Genomic DNA, 16,509 nt, shown 5'->3' on the forward strand with positions numbered 1-16,509 from the left:
CAGGAGTTGAGGGGAATTGGGGTATGATTCATGATTTGAAATAATCTGATATAACTGACACTACTAGTCTTAATTTTTATATAAAAAGTCAGTTACTTTCAGTTATGATATATAAAATACCAACGTAAATTTCTTAAACATTTCTTTTGGCTGTATTTGTACTGTTTTCTTGGCAAAAATACATCTAACACTAAGCATGGAATTTCTTCTTGGAAAGTATAACCTAAAATAAAAAGATCAACCTCCCTAAAACCCAAAAGGACTGATTTATTTACTGTACATTATTAATGTATGAGGGGTTAAGACTTTGATACAGCTGTAGCACTCACTTTGATGTCAGTAGTGAAAAAAGTACCACAGTTGCCTTCTGCAACTAGTCTTAATGAAAATATAGTTTTCACATCTCTGAGAGTATCAAATGTCACTTCAGACCTTTTTTGCTTTGCTCTGAGTAGTTTTATTAACATTCGTATTCATATCAATTATTAAAATTAACATTCTAAAATTAGTAATTTGCTTTATTAATGTCTACTTGAGTTATAAGTATCCATTTCAAGCAAAATAAAACATTCAACATGACAGTGTAAAATTATTTTAAAAGCTGCAAAAACAGTAATTGCTTTTTCTAGTGTAAGAATTCTTACTTTCTTTTTACTTCAAACTGTTACTAAGAAAGAAAAACAAATAGAAAAGGATTTCTTTTTCTAAAACATTAAATCCAGCAGCATTCAGCTAATGTATAGATAACATAGGAAACGTCAAACTGTTCTTCCTCAATTTGATAGTTTCCACATAAGGCAAATAAAATAATTATCTCTTTTAATAACTTAATAGGTACACAGAGGGTTAAGACCATCCACTTCCTTAAGAGGGTAACATATAATTCAGCAGAATATAGCAATAAAGTTAGGAAAACTTACTTATACAGTATATCTTATACAGTAAAGATGATAAAAGTGGATCATTTTATAATCTGTAATAATAAAGGCATTCGGGTGAACTTTATGAAATACAGTGTTTAGACATAAATCTATACTGTGACAGAATTATATAAGACCTCTGTTGTTAAGAAATGTAATTACTTAACAAAATATTTCTGCTGAAATCACAAATGAAAATACATATGTTTGACCAACAGGTGGTGCTCAATTTCCACTTACAAAGAAAATAAATCTTCCCCAAAGCATTTCCAGCACAATTAAATCATTTTCAGACTATGTGGCAATTTTAAAAACTCAAACATCAGGAGAAAACCCAGTGCATAAACATTATTTTAACTGTTTCTACTGCACAGAGAAAAATAATTTTGTTTACCTTGCAAAAGAATTTTAAGACTGACACTGACTGCCCATTCATCTACAGAAGAGTGCTAAAACAGTTTTAAAATTTTGCTGAAACATTTCTTTTCAAAATTAACATTGAATACTGCAAAAAAAAAATGTTAAACAACTCAGAAATATACTTTAAAAAATTAACCCAGTATTTATTATAAATTAAAAAATAATTTTAGGTCATTTTATACCAAATCATGCTTCAGAATTCTAAGTATTTAACATTCTATCCTTTGCTGGAAAGATAGCTTTAAAAACAAAAACAAACAAACAAAACTAAGAAATTCAGCTAAGCCAGAAATCAGTATATTTCTGAAAATTTAGGTTTCTATAGGCCATTATACTCTTTATTCGTAAAAAGAGTTGAAGCCCCAATTGTCTGGCTGAATTCTAACTCTAAGTGCCATTCTCACCAAAAGCAATGCTTTTACTTCTTACCAGAAGAATGATAAAACAATTTCAGTCTTGCATTTCCACAAATACCCAATTAGGGCTTCTATTATACAATTTTAAATTTATCTATTATACAACTAATTCTTTCTTCTTCTAATGGGAGAAACAGAGTACTACAGAAATTCTGCAAAACCTAATAGCATTATATGATAAAAAATACTCCAACACAATAATCTTTAATCTATTCAAGCTACACTGTTCTTGCTACTTAATGTAAAGATAAGGCAAAAAGTATTTGGCTACTGAATGTCAAAAAGAAGGATAGAAGACATTAAGAAAATTTACTTTTTTGCATAAAACCTGTGCACAGAAAAAGGCACTGCTAATCTATTAGTCAAAGGGAGAGCTATAAAGCAGGAAACACACAGATTTAAACTAAAATCCAAACAAAACCATTTCAATGGCTTTTTAGTTTTATTGGAAGCACCCAAAGCCCTAAGTTTTGCTTTACAAAAATTAAATGCCACTGATTACTAAGTTGCTTAATGGTGTTAAGAAGAAATCAGTTCAAATTCAGTCTGAGAGATGGGAAACAATGTTATAATTGCAGAAAATAGAAATAAATTTTTAAAAATAGCAAAGCTCCCGATCAACACAAAACACAATTCATCCCTTGATAATACACTATTTTCTCATACAGAATTTTAAAGCGTCGTAAGTCTTAACAATTCCTAATTCATTCTATTTGATTTTTAGAATCATGCTTATTTATTCCCTGTTATTAACTAGTCATTAATCAAAAACCTAATTTAGTTCTTACATATTTTCAAAAAGCAGCAAAAAAATTTAAAATTCATACTTTAGCATTTAAAAACATATATATTTATTCTTGCACTTTATAAGGTGACTCTTTTCTTCCACATCCACATCAAAATTCTGGCTGGCTGAGCTAAACAATATTTAAAATTAACTTTCAGTTTTATAAAGTGCCATTATTTCATTAAAATACAACATATCAAATTTTCCTGTTACCTAACTGCCAACAGAGACACCTAATTATAATGAGTACACATCAAAAAAGTAGCCCCAATTTTTTGCTGCTCTTCTATAGCAGTCTGATTTATACCAGTTTTTAGAATTCTCTAACATTGTTCAAGTCATTTTAGTCAAGAGTCTACCAAAATCTTGTTTTTCTTTTAAACTGATGGCAGAATTATACCTTTATGATATACAAGATAAATTCCCAGTTTGCAACTAGTTTAAAGCTCCTCAAATAAATCCCTCCCTTCTACTCCTTGGTAAACCCCCACAAGACACCATATTTTGTGCATACAGAACAGCTTCTCATTGTTTTCTTCAGATCTACACAAGCATGTTTACATTACAGAAATATGTACCAGAAAACAAAGATATACTTAGTTTAGAGATAGAAAAATGTTTCAGTTACAATGTAAAAGTTACTGAATATGGAAAGAAAAGCCAGCAGGTAGTCAGGCTCACTTCTACACAATCTTTCCACTTCAGATAAAGATATGTATTTCCTACAGAAAACTCACTGGCTTTTACTTTTCAATAAATTGCCAAAATGAGTATCTATACTTTAAAACGCAAAAAATATAAAAATTTAAGTCAAAAAAAAAAAAAAAAAAAAAAAAAGGCCAGTCTGTCTCTGTTCACAATTGCCTGCTTGTCCAGCAAGACCTGGGTCCCTAGGTAAGTTATCCACTCTGCAGGAGCTGATGAAAGCAGTGCATGTGAAATTCGGAAGGCTCCAGAAGGAACTAAATAGCGTGGAACACAATAACACGATAAAATGTCAGTCGAGAATCTGAAAAAAAGGGTAGATGTCATGGAAAAATCATTAGATATTTCTTCCCAGAACATCTAAAATGATGGGTAAATGAACCTAAATGTGCAGATTTAGACCCTAAACTTAAAGGTTTCAGAAAATGAATTTCTTAGAGCTCAAAAGTAATGTGTCCATTCTCACAGGGAATTTTGATTACAGTTCCAAGTTTGTACAATCTATAGTTTCTAAAGCCAGAAATAAATGGTTACATTTCAGACTCTCATTTGAAATTTTCAAAAAATGTTTTAAACTAATCACTGGTTCTGCTAATGATTAGAGTACATGGTTTCATTTTTATATCTCTGGCTCAAGAAATTTTAGGGACATAACTAAAATAATTTTATATACACTTTACTATTCAAAAATCTAAAATGAATAATTCTTTACACAGAGACACACTCTCTTTCCCCTATTTGTTCAAAGTGGCCTAATTTAGAGACAAATAGATTCACAATTTTTTTCATGTACAACTTTCAGAATTGTACAATAAATGTGTCCAAAAAGAAAGATAATGGTTTTAATTAAATGTGCAGACCAAATTACCTACTGTATTATAGGGCAGTTGTTAAAAATTAATGGCTATAAAAGACCTGATTCTTTTATATTACTTAATTATCTCCATATGGAGATTTTTACTGTAAAGTAAATATGTTTAACAATGTTCTATATACAGAAAGATATATTCATTCTATGGAGTTTTACTTAGTTTTATTTTGCTATGGTAGCAATTTGAGAAAACCTAGAGGGCAGCTCCTAGACCTAAAAATTATTCATTAGTATGAAATAAGTCACTTAGCTTCTTTTACACACACACACACACACACACACACACACACACAAAGCAACAAAGAGAAAGGAAAAAAATAAAGATGTGTATTTCTGGCTACATTTTTATTACCTAGAATTTATATAATGAAGGCCTACATGGAATTGTTATATATATATAAGGGTAGAGTTCTGCTAGTTCCAAAATATTGTTGACTCAAAATGATTTATAATTAAAGATCACAGTTAGGAAAATAAAATGAATATCAAAGAATATATGTATGTTTAAATATGTTTATAGTTTAAAATAATAGCTTAAAATATGGTCTATAATTAGATTATAGACTGTAGTAAAGTATATGTATACATGAACATAATAAAAAGCAACATACCTACTAAAGGTTTTTTTCTATGAAATGAAACTGATTCATAAAGTAACCACTGTAGCATTTTAATTATAGCTTTTCACTGCATTTTTGTCTACTGAATGTAAGAAACAGTACAAATAAAACTCAAGGATCTCTGAGTTGTTATTTCTACCACTTGTTAATTCTGAGACCTTTGGCTTTATTTTGTTGCTCGGTTTTCTATCAACTACTCTCAAAATGGAGGAGGCACATATTTATATAGATAAATTAAGTGATAAAAACCTAAAATGAGTTTAAAAGCTTTAAAATGCATATTAATAAATGGAATTTTTAAAACAAGTCACCTTTTCATGAAGAACTGTTGGCACCATCTGAATTACAAAACAATTTTAAGCCAGTAATTTTACAACATTTCTTTTAGCACACAGTTACTACAGTTTACCTATGCTGCAAGATTCTGACATCTTTCTTACACAGCACTTGAAGTCACATTTCTCATGGACAAAGATTTAAATACTATGTTAACTACTATCTTTATATAATGGAAATTTAATTGATGTAAGTTTTATATTTTTGTTTTTATTTGTAATTCTGTAGATCTAGTCTTAAGAAAAAAAATTAAAAGCTGGAGAAATAATACTTATTCTTGCATCAATGCTAAGTGATAAAGCTTCATTATTCCTGGAAAATTACAGTTATCAGCATAAATGGAGTTATCAGTTATAGTCAATTATATCAATTATAAGTTATCAGTATCAACAGAGTAGGTTATTATTTACTCAGAGACATATATTCCTATTTAGAAGAAGAGTAAAAAATACAGAATCCAAAGAAGTTTGGCACATTAATTCCTCGAATGATAATTTCTATGAATTTATAAATAAACTGGTAATAACAAAATCTAAATATTTCTCATTCTTAATGGGAGATACGAGTATTGATATAACAGGATAACTAATTTTAAGAATACCTCCTAGTAGGACAGGCAATCCAACCATTTCTCATGTCGTGATTGAAATATGACATTTCTGTGCGCCAACCCATCATAAGTCTTTCTGAAAAACATGCCACAAATTTGGACCAATCAATAAAGCAGTTGGTCAAGGCTAATTTAGCTGAAAATACAGATGTCATCAATGTAACTAAATTGACACATCCAAGGAAAAACAAAAGTTTACACTAAAATAGCCAAAGATAGTCTAATGATTACTCTTAAATGAATATAAAGTCATCACTAGTCAAAAATACTTCAAAAATGAATTATATCAATACAATGTCATTGAGTAATTTCCCTAAAAAAAGTGAGTGGAGGGTTCATCTTTGTTTTTGGAATAATTACTTCAAACAGAGTCTCAAAAAGAAAGTTAGAAATCCAGATTGCTTCCTGACTCTACTCAGTTAAGTTGTTACAAGACTCTCCAAACAAATCTTTAGCCTGAAGAAATAATCACTTCCAAATTAGCCCTTTCAAAAAAGTGAATTAGCTCATCATTGCCTAGGCCTCAGAGAGGCACTGAAAAATTAAGATACTTAGAAAACGTAATTCTACACACAAAACCTGAAAACTTTCTTCTAAAGAAGCAACTATAATTAAGATAATAATTTTCCTCATCAAAACGCCTAAACCTAATTGAACCATTTAGGAAATATATGCAGTATTTCAATTTAAGTGATATTTACTATATTTAAATATTTTAAGGAATAGTATGTTTGTAATTTGTGGGATATTTTAATTCAAAGTGTTTTACAGACATTGGCATATGGCCCTTATATATATACATACACACTAATAGTTTTTTTTGCAATGCACTCTATGGAATTCATATGTAGATATAATTTGTTTTTGTTTTTGTTTTTTTTAAGAAAAACCTATGCTGAACGAAAAACTGGTGATAATTCACAGTTCAAAATAATTTTTTTTATTTTATAAAAAAGCCACAGAATTAAGATGCCTGGCTGGCTCTATCAGTAGAGCATGTGACTCCTGAAACCAGGGTCGTAGTTCAAGCCCCAGATGGGGTGCAGATTACTTAAAAGGAAGGCACAGAATTCCTCTCAGCCAAAAATGTTACAATTAAGTTAACATGTAACTCAATGTAAAGGGGGAAAAAAAGGTGATTTGCATGCACTTACTAAATAGAGTACCTAATATATAAGGGGCAAATACTACCGACTTTTTAAAAAAACAGTTGTAGGGGTGTCTGGGTGGCTCAGTCGGCTTCAGCTCAGGTCATGATCTCACGGTCTGAGAGTTCGAGCCCTGCGTTGGGTTCTGTGCTGATAGCTCTGAGCCTGGAGCCTGCTTCTGTTTCTGTGTCTCCCTCTCTCTCTGCCCCTCACCCATTTGCGCTTTGTCTCTCTCTGCCTTTCAAAAATGAATAAATGTTAAAATTTTTTCTTTTTTTAAAAAACAGTTGTACACCAAATTGTACAGCTTCACCATTACATTAAAGTCCCTGGTTCAAATCCAGCTAGTGTTAGTAACAACACAAAGTGCTTAAGTCTTAATATAAACATCCTTCCTAAGGCTCAGAAAGATCATGAGATTCTTTCATATCTAAGAATGCTTGAAAATATATTCCCTTTACTAACTGTGGTCTCTAAATTACCTGGTATAGGACTCAAGTAACAGCCATATAGTGAACCACAATGTATGGCTAAAAACAGAGCAAAATGACCACCATTAGATGAGCCACAGAGATCACATTTCCAGTACCAGCTCAATTCCATTTGACCAAAACACTTCTCCCCAACACACACACACACACACACACACACACACACACACACACACACACACCTATAATCAACACTATCCATCTCTTTTTTTCTTCATATTTTGGTCATCCAATCTAAAACTAAATACAAAGTCAACTCAAATTGTTTTCTTTCATTATGTAAAATAACTGAATTTAAGAGTGATGAGTTTGCTCAACATAAAATATACACATTCTGAAAATGGTTTATTTCTTGCATCGACTTAAGAAGACTAAAGTCTTCTCCCATTTAAAATAAAGAGTTTCAAAACAGAATTACTATAACTACAGGAGCAGTCTTCAAAGTTTGATCCAGGGTTTCTCACTCAAGACCTGCTCAGGATAGCTATAAAGTCAAAACTATTTTAATAATATGGCTAACAGGTTAAATGCCTTTTCTACTCTCATTTTCTGAGTATACAGTGGAGTTTCTCAGACACTATATGACCTTGTGATAACATAATCACTCTGATGACTAATGGAATGTATGTCTCTATATTCAATATTTCTTTTTTAATTTCAAGTACAAAAAATATCAATAGACATAACAACATAAACAAAAACTCGTTGGTGTCCTGAATAACTTTTAAGAGTATAAAGTGGTCCACAGACCGAAGAGTTTAAGAACCAATGAACAGAAATTTGGTGCCCACAAATAATGCTTTTAACATAGGAGGTAGGGATCATGTATCATGTTCCTTTCCCTCTATCTTTCACAGACCAAAGAAATATATCTCCATCCTTTCTCATTTCATTACAGTTTTAAACACAAATTATCTGTCATGGATACTAAACACCTTCAATACAGTTGTTTTAAATAAATATGAAGCAGCCAAAACTGTCATGTAAATTTATATCTACTACCCTATGCTTCTTTAATTAAGTCTGCTTTTCTTCAGGTACCAGCATTTGAGAAAAACTATTTTAGTCTTCATTTGAATCACTGACTTTACTTTAATAAACATATTTCAATAGTGTTATCTATTTTTATTACATAATAATATATAGTAGTTCAACCTGATATAACCTATATGAACTAACTAAAGAATATAATTATCACTTATAATTGTTTTCATGAGAAACCATTTCCTAGATTCCAATCAAATTCATAAATACACTTCTGGAATATAATCACTTTTCAGTCAAGATTTCCTCTACTTAATTGAAACTAAGCTAGCAAATATATACAAATATACAGGTCTGCTTTAATTTGGACCTTTAGGTCACAAAGAACCAAAAATCAATTCAAATGAACTCCAGAGAAAGGAAGTCTCTTACAGTTATCAACACAAGAATGAAAAGACCTAGCCACCAAGAGAGCCCTTACCCTCTCTCCTCACATGGTGTTTCAACCCCTCATATTCAATTATTTCCTTTCCATCACCTTCAATCTCAGCCTCATACATAATAAAAAAAACAATTTCCTTCCCCTGTGTGGAAGGAGATCTCTTCCTGATCTTGCTCTATGATAAAATAAAAATAAAGTTTTTCCATTAGGAACTGATTCTCTACTGTATGTCTACAATAAAATTTTTCTATAAGGAATGGATTCATTTTCCCAATTTCTAATTTCTAAGACAGGAATTTGAACAGTTCTTGAGAAAGATAAACTTTCTAAGCTTTAATTTCCTCATATGAAAAATGTAGAGATAAGAATACCTACCTGATAAAGCTGTCATAAACCAACAAGTCTTAAAAGATGAGCCTGATGGAAAAGAGGGGAAAGAGAAATTTGAGCAGGAAAGTAAGTGTGAACATCATGTTCAGAAAACTACACGTGAATTCGGCTAAGGCATGGTAGGTTTGTAAGGGCATAGTAGGAGCAAGATTTGCTAAGTGGAAGTCAAGCCAAGAGGGATACTGCTAACCATTCTAAGGAATGTGGAATCTCTACGGAAACAAACATTGAAGGATTTTACCCAAGAACAAGAACTCAAAAGAAAAACAGATTCAAAGAGATAGATAAGATTATGAGTTCAGTCCAACTGAGCTTTGAGCATTACTCAGTTTGAACTGAATATAAAGGTTTATACAGAAAGAGAATAAGACTAAGAATTATTTAGCAGTCTCCGTTTACAGGAGGTAGTTGGAGTCAATACTCAAGCAGTTGCTAAGGGTCCTTTTCCAACAGTTTTGAGCAATCTCCACAGAAAGAAACATCCATACATTTACCTATCTAGTTCTGAAACTAAAGTTTCTCAAAACAATATTGATCTTGGTACACCTGGGTGGTTCAGTGAGTTGAGCGTCTGACACTTTATTTCGGCTCAGGTCATGATCTCGCGGTTCGTGAGCTCGAACCACGCATCAGGCTCCATACTGATAGTATAGCGCTTGCTTGGTATTGTCTCTCTCTGCCTCTTTCTGCCCCTTCAACTCTCTCTCTTTCAAAATAAATAAACTTAAAAAAATATTAACCTTTACTGTTTAATACATCTGCTCACTTCCATTCCTATTTAAAACAACAACAACAACAACAACAACAACAACAACAACAACAACAACCAAACCTGACAGTTTGGATCTACTACATTTATATCAAAACCTACTGCTTGAGCCTTTACTAGCAAAGTAAAACTGATCTAAAAGTACCACTGTAGTACTCAGAGCAGACTCTGATATCTAAGGGTCATTACACTGGAATTTTTAAATCTTATTCATAATTGTCTACATTAATGGAGATACATGAATTTGTATATTTTTAAAGGATCTTTTTACTTTGGGGGTAAATTTTTATACATTTTCTTGAAAAACATGTAAGTACATTTATTATTGTTATTATCCTATGAGCATTTAGATATAGGGAAAATATACTTCCCAGTGCCTCAAGTAGGCCTCGAGATTTAATTTTGTAATGCTCTGAAATGAATGAGAAGGACACAATAGTGGTTATACATTTAATATAAATTACTAAAGGATACAGATCTCCAAGAGGAATTTTTACTACTTTTATGCCTAAAACAACATTAGGCCTTATTTGCTGTAACAGAGGCAGCACAAAGTAGTGGTTAAGCACATGGATTTTAATGAGATAGTGTCCAGATTCTAAGTTTGGCCCTGAAACTTACTAGCTTTCATTTCTCTGTGCTTCAAGTCTCCTCATATGAAAAATGGACATAATATTACCTACCTCATAGAGATGGTATGAGAACTAAACTAGTTAAAATAGGTAAAGTATATCACAGAGTGCTGGATTCACATGTTAAGTATTATTATTTACCTTGGAGCAAGTTATCTAGCCAGACTCTTACTTCTTTTAAGTAAAGGGGCCTTTCACTGTGGGTCTGTCAAGTACTTTATCGTTCTCGGTATAAAGAATAAGGCTGCCATTTTTCCATCATGATGTCCACAGAGTGTTGAATCATAGTATTTTAAGTTATGTGCAATGTGAAAGTCTTACATAAAAGAGAACTTGAACCTTCATACTCTCTCTCTTCTCTCATTATCACTAGTTGGTATACAAAAAACCCAAAGTACTAACACTAGTAATTGTTCCATGCCATTAAATATATTAATTCACTGTCATGATTATGTCTACTTCAATCACTGTCATTTATTGGTTATTACACTATCCCTCTCTTTTGTACTGAACACATTGTTTTTAGGTATCCATCATGAAACCTAAAAAATAATGGTCTGGAGCCACTGACTATCAAGTCAAGTACTCCTATACCTCTCAATTGACCCTGAGTGTATTGATAGTTATAGTGATGACCCTGAATCAACCAGAAAAGTCTATCTTAATATATTCTCTTTAACAAAGTATTTTAGAAAGGTTGAAAAAGGTTTAAATTTAAATGAGTGACCTTTAGTTATCTAGTCTATGGTGTAAACTCTTCTGTAGATGTTCTCCCAAATTACTTCTTGTTATAGGATAATGTTTAAAATATATTAATTAGTGAAGTCATATATAAAACATAACATTTTTTTGGAAAAACAAATTATATTTACATAGAAAAATGCTGACAATATTCAATCAGGTATAAACAGTGATTCATTTGTCTTTGGGTTCTGGGTAATTTGTGATTTCTGCCATTTTGGCTTTGTGTTTTTCAAGCTTTCCTTAATGACGATGTACTGATTTTGTAATTTAAAAAAGCAAAATAAAGAAATAAAAGGATTCTCTACCTCTTCTCATCTGTTTATGTTTAAAATAATACTCCATATCTAATAATTCAAACGAAAACTATTCTATTTAGGATAAGTCTGACAGCTAAAAATCACTAAAAAGTTTTTCTAAAATTTAAAATTTCTATCAAATGCAAAGTATCATTCTATAAATTAAATATTTAAGGTCTTTCAGGGCAGGTGAATTTCTGTGCATTAAGAGCTACTTTTAAATAATTGTTTGAGAATTATTCAGGCCTTCCTAACCATCACCAGGATGTTCTGAAATAGGATATCCTATAGAAGATCACAGTTTTAAAACTGCAAGGTCTCACAAAACAGGTAAAATTTGTGAGTGGACTACCGTTTCCAGTAGCTGCAAAAGGACAGTGAGGTTAAGAAAAAAGCACTTTCCACACTATTCATTTACCCTGACCCATAATATATGAACTAACTATTCCTTTTCTACCCAAGTAGCTCCCTATTACCAAACTTAAAAACTGTTTTACTCTAAGAAATCATTTTTTTTAAATCCTCTACTCCAAATTTACCCACCCTGTTTTCATTTAATAATCCTCTTAGACTATCTATATCCCACAATGTTTAATTACGTCAGAAATTGCCCATTTAAACTGTGTAGCTTCAATAAATAACCTAACTATGGTTGCAACGTGTATCATTTGAAACTTTAGCAAGTTTCTTACATTAAAAAAAATTCCCTTAGAACTCTTAAGGTATTTTTTTAAATTGTCTCAAAAAAAAAAAAAAACAATTTAGAGCTATATCTACTGAAGAATCAATAAATTATGTATGTTAGAATACTTACTTAATTTTCTTGCAGGGCCCTCTACCACTGCCCTATTAAATAACCATTACATCATTATTTAACATCAAAGTGTGGAACATAGGCTTCTTTTGCTTTAAACAAAAAGCAGTATGTGACTTGCAAGCATCACCTACTTACACATGTCCCGCATGGCCCAAGACTGAAAATCCACGGATAATTTTCCTTCACTATCTGCTGCTGCCTATAGAGATTTAATCTCCTTTCCTCTCCTAGCCAAACTGTCGGCAAACTTCTTCAGAAAACTCCAGCCGTCACCATTCTGGCTTCAAGTAGGGAACAAGTCAGGACCAGGTCAACACAAATTAAATTTGGGACTAAAGAGGAAATGGAAATAAGGGAAAGGTAAGCACCATTGAAATGATCGCATTCTACTTTCAGTTCCCCATTGCAAAAAAGTTAACCTACCTACCCTTCCTTCACATACATTTTTAACACTAATTCTTTTCATGATCTCCCTTGGAGATGCAACAATGAAGTCTATACAGAAAATGACTTTTGGTTTCTGAATCCCCAAATATCCACCACTGCTATCTGTCCTTGGACTGAGCTTTCCCGAAGTGTTTTTTATTCCTTCTCCAAATCTCTGTTATTTGTATAAACTCTTAGAAAACCTCAAAAAGATAGAAGACTTGCTCTGATGATAGGAAAAGAGAAGGGAATACTAACACTATTTTGTGTCTTAGTTGAAGAAAAAAAATCCTAGTTACAAAAAGAGTGGATGATAACAAGAGGCTAGTAATGAACCTAAGAAGAGAAGAGATGAAGGCCCAATGCCAGGAAATAATGAGTGTGTTCTAGGTATTTTCAATGGAAGAGTTCTAGTCAGACCCTTTAGCTTCCAAAGTAAAAAACCTGTTCCCCAGATTCCAACACCTACTTCTGTGCCCCCAGCTAGCTCACTGCTGAAGTTCCTGTCCAGGTCTTTGGAGTCATCATGAAAAGACAGAAATGTGTCCTCTGAATCTCCTAACCTAGTGCTCTGAAGATATTTTTCTATAGAAATATTCTTATCAAAAGCAGCTAGGCCTCATAATCGCAGCAGTATTATAGTTCATAGGAAATGCTACGTAGACTAGCTTAGAAACACATTACATAAAACACTCCTAGGAAAAGGTGTTCCTAGTTCCACTCAACTCCTTAAAAAAAAGCACATCTTTAAAAATTCAATGCTGGAAACTGCTCATTTGTAGGTCATGAACTACCTCTACTTCTGATGCAACCATAGCTAGTATGGCAACCTTTCCATGTAGAAAAGCAAGTTCCCTTATTCCTATTTAAAAAAAAAAAAAAAATAGAATCTCCTTTTTCTAAACTTAAATATCCTGAGTAGCAGATTGCCTGATTATAGCAGTACAAGCCATTGCTGGAAGGCAACCCAACAGTGGGATGAGAGTAATTTCACACGTATCTTCTATTTAAGCAGTCACACATGTTACGACACTGCACAAATGCCAAAGTGTGAGCAAAAAACCCTAACTTTTATAAACCTAAATTTCAGTTGAAGAGCCCTGTAAAACTTAAGGAAAATAAACCTGCTATTCTAATCCTGAATTTGTTACTTAAAAAGTACTTTAATAGAGTAAAATCATTTCTATCCTTAAAAATACAAGTATGTAAATTTTTCACTATTCTGAGGAAACACAAATATATGTTATTCTATATAACATTCACAAATATATATTCTTTTTTCAGGACCTTCTAATTAAAATGCCCAATACTGACAATTTCTAAGTTAGTGCCTAGTCATACCAGTAGTTACAGCATACTCTTCCCTCATTCCACCATAATAAGCTAATGGCAGTCATCGATTTCCTGTTTTCAGGTCAGACCAAAGTTACTTGTATGAAATACAACTTAATTTAAATTGAATCAATTAACAAACTCCAACTGATTGTTTCTGTCATATTTTTAAATGGAAGCGAACATTTACATACAGCCAAATCTCAGTTGCTAAAGATTCAACAACTATCCAATGCTCATGCTACTTTATTTGTCCTTCCAACTTCCACTTTCAGTTCTTCTTCACTTCTTACCCATTGAATAGACAGGACAATTTTGTTTTCAAATGGTGCATAAATTAGACAATTGCAAGGTGTTAGAAAGAAGAATTCACCTCTCCCAACTTACTACCTGATAATAATTCTTCTAACACCAACAATGTATATATAAGCCATTCTATTCAGGTAAGTAACTGGGATCACAACTCTTCTGGAATAAGCCCTACCTACATTTACTTCCAAACTTGCGCACCCAGACTGGATAAACATGCTTTGAAAGCAGATATTTCAATGTGAAAACAATGGGCCATGTATCTTCAAAAAGCAGAAGCTTAAGGCCATTTAACGCTAACTCTACCTTTTGCTACATGGAAGTACATCACTGTGTTAGTGAGGAAGGAATTAAAACAGACAGACCTAGTTCTGTCATTCATTTATAGCAAGCTAACAACTGCAAAATATAACCTTAGTAGCTATACTAAACTATTCAGCTCATTTACATTTCAGCAAGAGTTAGACCTCAGCAAAAGAAGGATGAAACAGTCTAATATTGAGTTTGGTAATTATCTTCAATTGTTTATATTTATATATTACTATATTTCCATTATTCCTCTACCCACTACTAAGATAAGAGCTATCGTTTCACTCATCAGCCTCAGTGAAAATGAACACAACAGATTCTGTAAAATATTTAGGTTCATATCACCATTTATAATTCTGCACACTGTATTTAATGCCTCAGTCCCAAATATATCTAAAACTATTTTTTGGACAACCAATATAGTAACTTTATAATAAAAATTTTACAAAAACTATGTGAAGAAGGTTCTGACAATAAAAGATCTAGAAATAAAAATCATAGTACTATGAATAGTTACCATAATGAAAAATGCATTCACAGTCAAAATAGAGGATAATGGGAAATACCATATTTGGTGGCAAAATGCTAAAAATTAATAATTCTAGGCAAAGGGTATATAGGAGTTCTTTGTACTATTTTTGTAACACTTCTACTTTGAAATTATTTAAAAATACAACAATTTAAACACCTAAAATGAAAGCAAAAAAAAGACCGTATTTAAAACATTTTCCTTAAAATACTACTAATATTTAATAAGTAACTGAGTAACCTTAAACACTAACATTTTTCTAGAGTCTTCTGAATATATTCCCCTGAACTGTGGTAAAGAGAAAAAATCTATGACTTCAAAAATACTCTTAAGAATAACCATAAACTTTACACTGTCGGCCAGCATTGAAATGGTATAGTCAAGAAGTTTTTAAACTATGTTTAAAAAGATTCAATTTATAATTTGGTGTGAAACAGCAAATTGCTAAGATTTTCCCATAAGTGAATTCAGAAAAATAGCACAAGGGAAATAATTTATAATTTAATGTTCTACTATAATGACTGGCACATTTGATATTATAATTAACAAATGACAAATTGATATTATTAACTTTAATCCTAAATTTTGTTTTTAATCTGAGTATTTCTTCTTCCACATTACAAATTTAATTCAGATTAATATAGTATTAGAAAGTTAAATGGTCTGTCTATACAACCTAGATATTAGCCCCCACAAAAAAGCAAAAAATAACATTCAGTTTCTGAAATTACTACTTATAAAAGTGATAAAATATGTTTATTTCATTTCATCATTCTAAAATAAGGCAAGAAAATCTCTGGAGTCCTAACATCTGGAGTAATAATATATTTGTATAACACTTATAGCTTATAAAATCCTTTAAAAGCTCTAATCTTGTTTTAGTCTATAATCTTACATCCTAGGTAGGACAGGTATCATAACACCAATTTAATAGGTGAATTTTATAACCCATTGAAATATTAAGACCATTTATTGTCTTATTTTCCTATTTTAAAAAGTTTTTCCATTTTATTTAGTTTTATGAAGAAAAATATAAGTGCCATGTAATACATCATTATGTTCAATATGACAACTATATCTAAAAATCACTTAAGAATGATAGATGAATATTTTTTTTGAAACTGATCAAGTAACAAGGTTGCAAAAATGCAGCTCATTAGAAAGCAAAAATAATAAAAACTTATGAAAAGAGCATATCAGTAAGGT

General features: G+C 31.6%; 1 protein-coding gene and 1 long non-coding RNA gene across 4 annotated transcripts in view; both read right to left on the minus strand.

Moving 5' to 3' along the window:
* Positions 1–16,509, minus strand: part of FBXL17 (F-box and leucine rich repeat protein 17) — a 494,438-nt gene that overhangs the window by 397,878 nt on the left and 80,051 nt on the right. The gene's annotated exons all lie outside the window — the stretch shown is intronic.
* On the minus strand, positions 2,180–9,113 carry LOC123609417. Its single transcript, XR_006717775.1, has 3 exons — positions 7,316–9,113; positions 5,677–5,761; positions 2,180–3,552 (listed from the first exon to the last, which is right to left on the minus strand). It is a non-coding gene; the product is annotated as an uncharacterized LOC123609417 (long non-coding RNA).

This window comes from Leopardus geoffroyi, chromosome A1, assembly GCF_018350155.1.
Source record: "Leopardus geoffroyi isolate Oge1 chromosome A1, O.geoffroyi_Oge1_pat1.0, whole genome shotgun sequence".
In the NCBI taxonomy this organism is placed as follows: Eukaryota; Metazoa; Chordata; class Mammalia; order Carnivora; family Felidae; genus Leopardus; species Leopardus geoffroyi.